General features: G+C 40.9%; 1 long non-coding RNA gene across 1 annotated transcript; it reads right to left on the reverse strand.

Moving 5' to 3' along the window:
- Positions 1-1,385: 1,385 nt before the first annotated feature.
- LOC148001065 (uncharacterized) lies at positions 1,386-7,449 on the reverse strand. Its single transcript, XR_015638358.1, has 3 exons — positions 7,258-7,449; positions 4,853-5,745; positions 1,386-1,508 (listed from the first exon to the last, which is right to left on the reverse strand). It is a non-coding gene; the product is annotated as an uncharacterized LOC148001065 (long non-coding RNA).
- Positions 7,450-7,727: the final 278 nt, after the last annotated feature.

Here is a 7,727-nt window from a genome sequence, read left to right on the forward strand (position 1 = left end):
AGGGAGGCAAATGAGTGAATTTTAACACAAATGTATGAAATGCCATAAACTTATTATATACACGTACTAAAAATTAATTAAAAGTTGTTGCCGATGAAGGGAAGGATTGAAAAAAAACTCCCTGAATACAATTTATCTGCAAAGAGAAAGAGCTTGAGAGAAAATGAAAGCAGATGCCAAAAGAAAACATGGATTGAAAATTCTTTGGCTGAAGGGAAGAAAAGGCTCAGGGAGATAAGAGTGTTGAATCACATGCCTTGAAGAAGAAAGCGCTCAACAGAAATAAAGGTCTGCAACTCTTGTCAATAAATTGAATACATTCCTTCTGGAAATCAGCATGGCACAGACAAGATCAGTAAATGCTGGGGGAGAACACGAAGCCTCACCCAGGATCTGAGGGCTTGCTTATTCTCTCCCGGAAGATAGAGAAATGTGTTCAGAGCTGAGATTGCCCGTTGAGTCTTTGGATGTTTTTACAGAACGTGACACCTCCCAGGACACACAGCCTCAGCTGATGTTATACACCCATGTTTATTCACTGCAGTGTCTACAGCATCTGCCCAGGCAGAGAAATACTAGCAGAGGCAGATGTTTGATAAGGGCGGTGCTTTTCTTAGGTAGTGAGTTTCAGGAGTATTAGTAGTGGCTGGGATTAAAACAAGGCAAGTTTGGGTCATCCTGGCTATTACATAGTCATTACTAAGCTAGTATACTCAACTATTTTGAATACAAAAGTGAGCATAGCTTTGCCCAGACTTCTCTAGTCACCCCCTATGCTTGCTTCAGTGTTCCTGCCCTAATTGTTAATATGACTGTTGCCACCACTGCTGTTGTCTCTGGTGCTGCTACTAACATAGATAAAGCAGAAGTCAGAGAGGGGCTGGGACAACTCGCTGTTTTCCCGCAAGCCTCTGTGTCATGTCTCCCTTGGAGGCTACCTTGCAAGGAATTCTGGGAAATACATTTGCAGTTTTCCTACTGCTGTGGACACAGTAGGTAAGGCTGAACCTGGAAGACATACATTAGCAGTAAGGTAAGAAGGCACTGTGGTCTGGAATCCAAGAGGTCAGACAAAAGGCTTAAAACCTTCAAAACATATTCAATGTTCGCCTATGTCATTAAGGATTGAAACTTTTTAAGAGAAGACGGGAGATGAGTAACCGGCAGATGGTTCCCAAGAATGAGCTTTAAACTTTTTAGACAGTATGTAAGAGTAATGACATGCTTTATAGCCTCAATCTAGGACAGAACAAAAAACAAAACAACCGATCAAACAAACCAACAGAGTTTCTAACAAAACTTTTCAAATAGAGAAAAACTAATCGCAAGCAGAATTTTTATAGAGATTACAATATTGACTACCATTTGAAAGGATCCCAAACTCCTACGTTTAAATAAAAAGGTTTTATTGGGCTGTTTCAGAGGTTAAAAGAAGACTTGATCCTACAAGTTCCCCTGCAGTGTCCCTGGAGCAGAATGTGGTAGCAGTCAGCAAATGTCTGCTAGACCTAGAAAGTCAAAGGACATTATGATGTAAATTTGAAGCGGTCAGCAGAAACTGTTCATGAGGAAGCTACACTGGCTATAGAGATCTTTGGCTTATGGGAAGCAGGGACAGCTTTACCCTGAGAGGCAGTTTATGCAGAGGAACAGTGTTGCCTCAGAATTGGCTGGGAGCTGTGTACAGTGAGTGTCTGCTGGGATCTCAAGATAGGATTAGGTTCGCTGGTCAGTTTCTGTAAACGTGATACAAACTAGGGTTACCTGGGAAGAGAAAACCTCAACTGGGGGAGCTATGTGGAGCAAGACCATAAGCAGCATTCCTCCATGGCCTCTGCTTCAATTCCTGCCTTGGCTTCCCTTCATGGAGACCTGTAACTTATAAATCATGTAAACTTTGTCGTCTGCAACTTGCTTTGGGACAATGCTTTATCACAACAATAAAAATCAAACTGCGACAGAAGGTTTTAACATACATTTAAGAATGTGAAATGTACTTGTCGTCACTTCCTCCTCTGTTCAGTTTTTGATTGGTTGCCTTGGTTTTGCTTCCTTTGGTTTAATTATGGAGACAGGGTCTCCTTTGTGGTAATTAATTTTTCTACTAATACCTCCTGCGTCAGAAACTGAATTTTTTGCTGGACCTTGTAACTAAATTAATAACAGACTTTGGGACCATCTAAAACTTTGTATTCAATTTGTTTCCCTACTTTGTAAACAGCTTCTTCAAATTTAACCTGTCTTTAAGAAAACAATGTAACAACCTTAGTATGCCTTAGACTCCCCACACGCACCCGCTTTTGTAAGCTAAATTGAATATATAGCTTTAATCTTAAAGTATCCATGTCCCTAACATGTGTGTGTGAGTGCTTATGTGTATGCCTGTGTGTGCATCTGTGTGCCTGTGTGTGTATGTATGTGCATGTGTGTGTGTGTCTGTGTGCCTGTGTGTTTATGTGCATGTGTGTGTATGTGTTTGTGTCTGTGTGCATGTGTCTGTTTGCATGTGTGTGTATATGTGTGTATGTGTGTGCATGTGTGTGTGTGTGTGTGTGTATTCCTTACTTAATCCACTACAAACAGCAGCAACATTGAAAGCATCGATTTAAATATTCACAATAAATGTTGGAAACAACTTGTGAATGTCAGTTAATAACATCTGTTTGCAGTTCTGAGTGCTGATCTGAGTCAGTATGAGACAGCAAAGCTAATTTTCCTCCTGTAAAACTCCATTTAAAAGTGTCTGTAGAAGGAGGTCCTGTCTTTTCCCACACTATGTTTTATGTGCTGTTCCATGAACATAAAGTCCTTTGTTGGACAGAGACAAGGACAGATAGAAGACATGGAAGAAAGTGCATAGGACGTGATTGCTTTAAATGATCCTGAGGAAGTTTCTTTTCCTGAATGCTACGTGTCCTACCCCCCTCAAATGATGGAACTCATGATGGTCCTGCCTCAGCCTCTGGAGTCTGGGATTATAAGTGGGTGTGTAGCCTGACCTGTTGCTTGCTACTATTTAGCCACATTCCTCTCCCCTTCCTCCATCCTCTGGTCCTTTGTAAGTAAATTTATTATTTCAGACTTTTTGTTTTATCAGATGTATACCTTCCCATGCTTAAAGCACTGGTAAGGCGACAGCTCACAGGATTAAGATATTGGTAATGCCCCTATAGCATTGCTTAGAATATGGGCAATCAAGGATTCCTGCGGGCTGGGAGGGCAAATGAGGCCTCATGGGAAATACTAATAAAGAAAGAAGAATTGAGATCCAAAATGAAGTTAAATTTAAATTTATAGAGCGACCAACTAGAACAAGACAGAGTGTGGTGGCATATCATAGACATAATTGCTATCTGGACCAACCCTGAGGATACTTCTTATTGGGAAATTATCAGCTTATATCTGTCTCCCCTTTTTTCCTTTCCAGGATGCCTTCAGCTGCAGACATCTCTGGGAAGATGGTGAGCAGGTATAGACATCCCCCTCCCTCAGTCATGCATGCACTCAGTACCACAGCAGAGCGTGGAAGGAGGCCCTACCCCATGGAGCTCCCCACCCCTGGGTGTCCTCTATGAGGTTGCTTTCTCAGAACTTTGTCCTTCACAGTGCATTATTTCTCTGTCGTTTCCTCCTCAGTCTTCCTCATAGAACTAGCTTTCCAAGACCCAAGACCAAAGCTCTTCTATATACTGATGCCACGGGCCCTCTAAGTCAGGAGATTAAATAGGCTTTGGTAACCTCTTTCTTGGCTGCAATAATGATTTTAGTAAGAGAAACAGTGATTGTCAGCCAAAAAAAGAAATAATGTGGTGAGATACACACTAAAAAGTTTGGGGAAAATGGAATGGATTCTAATGTTCAGGGACAAATGTTTTACCAAAGAGTACAATTGGAAAAAATGAGAAAGTTTAACTTTGTCATACTCAAAGTAAGAGGTGAACTATCAGACAAAACCAGAATGCATTTAGCCCTTAGCCTACCCTAAATTCAACACCAGGATACCTTTCTAAATACTAAGGAAAGACAAGTATAGTGGTGCGCTCCTATAATCCCAGAACTTGAAAGCTGTGGTAAACGAATCTAGAATCTGAGACCAGCTTGAGCTACATAGCAAGATTTTGTGCTCAAAATTAATTAATCATCTGATTACATTAAATAAAAATAGAAAGTATCTCTGTGTGTAAATGCATGTTCATATGTACAAACATGTGCATGTGCATGTAAGTGTGTGTGTGTGTGTGTGTGTGTGTGTGTGTGTGTGTGTAAAAGAGACACAGGGGAACAGAGACAGACAGAGATGAGAGGGAGGCAAAAGGACAGCATGGATGTTTTCCCATTAAGGTATCCATCTTGGTTTTGTTTGTTTTGTTTTATTCTGTTTGGTTTGGGTTTTAAGTATTCTGTCACTGGCCCAGACTTAGCCAAGCAGATTAGACTATCTGGTCATCAAGCCCCAGTGATCTTGTCCCTGACTCCCAAGCACTGGGATTACAAGGGCATACCACCACCATGCCTGGCTTTCATTTAATGTGGATTCTGAAATGTAACTGAATTTCTCATACTTTCATGGCAAGCACTTTGCCCATTTTCTGTTCATTCTTCATGTGTGGGCAGTGTGTCCATGTTGGTATGTATATATGTTTTGGGCGTGTATATACATATATGGGAGGGGTGTGTGCATGCAGAAGCCCAAGGCTGATGTCAACAATCATCCTCCAATTCTTTTCTACCTTATGCACATCCCAGTCAAAACCAGACCTCCCAGTGAAGGTTAGTCTTGCCAACTAGTTTGGTTCTTGGATCCTCTACCTATTTCCTAATACTGGTATCACAGGCTGGCCATCACACCTACCTGGTACTTCAGTGGGTTTCTAGGGTCCAAACTCCAGTCTGAAGCCTTACACGCCAAGCATTTTTACAACTGAACCAGCTCAGCAGCTCTCCCATGGCCTTATAGGATTTCCTTAAAGCATTTTTCACTGTGGACTAGTAGTGCTTCTCAGCAAACAAACTCAGTGTCACAGGTCTTCAACTTCAGTGTCAGGACTAAAATCCACAGTTACCTGAAGTCTGTAATTTCTCCCCTTGGTCTCTGAAGCTAAAATGGAATTACAGCAACACAAATTTTGCCATAATAGGAAATTATCCCTCCTGTCCAGTCATTGTCCACAGACAGGTTTCATGCATCTTGATTCTCTGTGTCCTTGGGATGCGTTCTGTCCACACCTGCAATGGAGCTTGGTTGAATAAAGGAAGGCATCAGTTCCATAATAGCTCTCAGCTATAATTTTGTAGAAAGATGCCTGCCCCAAACCCACCCAGGCATATACAAATCCACAGTGTTTCGTGGAGTGGAGACTGGAGCCATGGAAAAATCCTCCAAGCATATCCTGATTTTCAAAGAAGCAAATTGGATTAAAAGACTGTCTCATATATAACAATGGATTATCAGCACAACTTGGAAAAACCTTTAAAGGAAAATGTTCAGTCTAAATAATGTTACTTGTGTGGATATTTTTCAGAGCCGACCCCTTGGACTGAGGGGGAAACAACAGAGAAATAATGCACTGTGAAGGACAAAATTCTGAGAAGGAAACCTCAGAGAGGACACCCAGGACGGGAAGCACCGTGGGGTAGGGCCTCCTTCCACGCTCTGCTGTGGTACTGAGTGCATGCATGACTGAGGGAGGAGGATGTCTATATCTGTTCACCATCTTCACAGAGATGTCTGTAGCTGAATGCATCCTGGAAAAGAAAAATGAGGGGACAGATAATAGCTGATAATTGGATAACCAATTGCTGGGATCTTCCCTGGGGAACACTATTTCTCTAGCTCTTTGTCTAGGGTTTAGGTCTCCTGATTTCTTTGCCTTCCATATCAGCCTGTCTTTTGGTGTTATCCTTGCTTAGGTCATATTTAGGCTGCCATGTTGGTGAGACCTCTTGAGTGTAGCTTCTCTGACATATCTAGGAGGCACAACCTCGTAGCAAACTTCCTGTTCCTCTAGCTTTAAAAATGTTTCATCCTCCCTTCGGTAATTATCTCTGAACCTTGTTTAAATTTCACACCAAAGTTGTAACTAACAGATCAATGAGAATGGGTTTTGGTGACAACCTGGTCTTTTCCAGTTTTGCCAAGGACCCAAATGAAGACATCATAGACACATTTATTATACTTTTTATATGACAGCTATCTAGATGTGCTGGAAATATAGTAGGTGGCAGAATTAAGACAGAAAGAGACCTTGACCGGTTATATTAATGACTGTAGGTAATGGAGTAGAATTTAATGAATAAACGGATAACTATAAAAGGGCAACACAGTATTTCAGGATTTAGATACACAGGAAGGAAATTCATAGTGTGCTAGTGAGGCTGCTGCAGGAATTTTGGTGCATATAGATTTACCGGCAGAAGTGTAGTTTGTAAAAGAAGGGAGAGACCGGGATTACCGTGGTATGCTTTATCTGAAGTGTTGTGCTCACTCACAGAACATATTGCATTGCGCTATGGGGCTAAAATAGAAGTGCCAATCATAGAATGAGCAGTCATTTGTGGAAGAACTATCAATTTAGTGAAAAACCAACAGTCTAAGAGGTTCTACATGGGCAAAATGCTGAAAAATATTTAAAAGGTTTAATACATTTAAGAGCCCTAGACTTTCTCTCTCTCTCTCTCTCTCTCTCTCTCTCTCTCTCTATATATATATATATATATATATATATGTGTGTGTGTGTGTGTGTGTGTGTGTGTGTGTGCGTGTGTGTGTGTGTGTGTGCGTGTGTGTCTGTGTGTGTGTAGGCTGCCATATAGTACTAAAATATTAATTTTAAGAGGCTATAGAGCTAAATTTGCTGAAGGAATGAACAAACACAGGAAGGAATATTCCCCATTTTAAGAAGTCTTAAGAAAAACAGGATCACTCAATATAAATAATATGCAGAATATTTAAGACCTGTATTAGTCTCAGATTTATAGAGATCATAATGTATAAATCATATGTATCAGGCATTATGTCCCTACTATTCCACAGGCCTCTTCAGGCATTGTTCATCCATCTCTCCATGCACTTCAGCATCCTAAATGTTGACACCCACTATGAATCTGGTCCCTTCATTCATAACTATGATTCAGTAGGCATCATTCTAGGCACTTTATGTGAACAGGCTCGCTGAAGCCTCCTGATGATACCATGAGGTATGTGATAGCAATATTTTCATTTGTCTGTAACAAAAAGGGAATTAAAACACACCACACCTTGTAGAATTAATGCTTTGCTCTCCTCAAAGTCATGTGTTGACTCCCAATTCTCAGCATAATGATAGATGTAGATCAAGTCAATGGCAGGGCTATTTGGGGATAAATGTCCTGAAAGAAAGCCTTGAAGGACCAATCTGCACCCCCAACAAATGAGGACTTAGTAAGAAGGGAGCTGCTCACGAGCAAAGGGAAAGGCCCTTACCTGGAACTTGGCTTGCTAGTACATTGAACTTGTACTTTTTTGGCTTCTAGAACTATGAGAAATAAATGTTGTCAAGGCTACCTATCCTATGCTATTCTGTTGTATACCCTGATTACAGTTTCACAGTTGTAGAACCGAGACCTGAACTTAAGCAAATTTATTAAGCTTCTGTGGTCTTTCCTAATGACACAAGTTTAGTTCTAAATGAGCATTCTAAAATGGTGCTTGTCCAATTTCCTGTGATATAGGAATGTCACCTTTATAT

The sequence above is a fragment of the Rattus norvegicus genome, chromosome 15, assembly GCF_021556685.1.
Source record: "Rattus norvegicus strain SHRSP/BbbUtx chromosome 15, alternate assembly SHRSP_T2T, whole genome shotgun sequence".
NCBI lineage: Eukaryota > Metazoa > Chordata > Mammalia > Rodentia > Muridae > Rattus > Rattus norvegicus.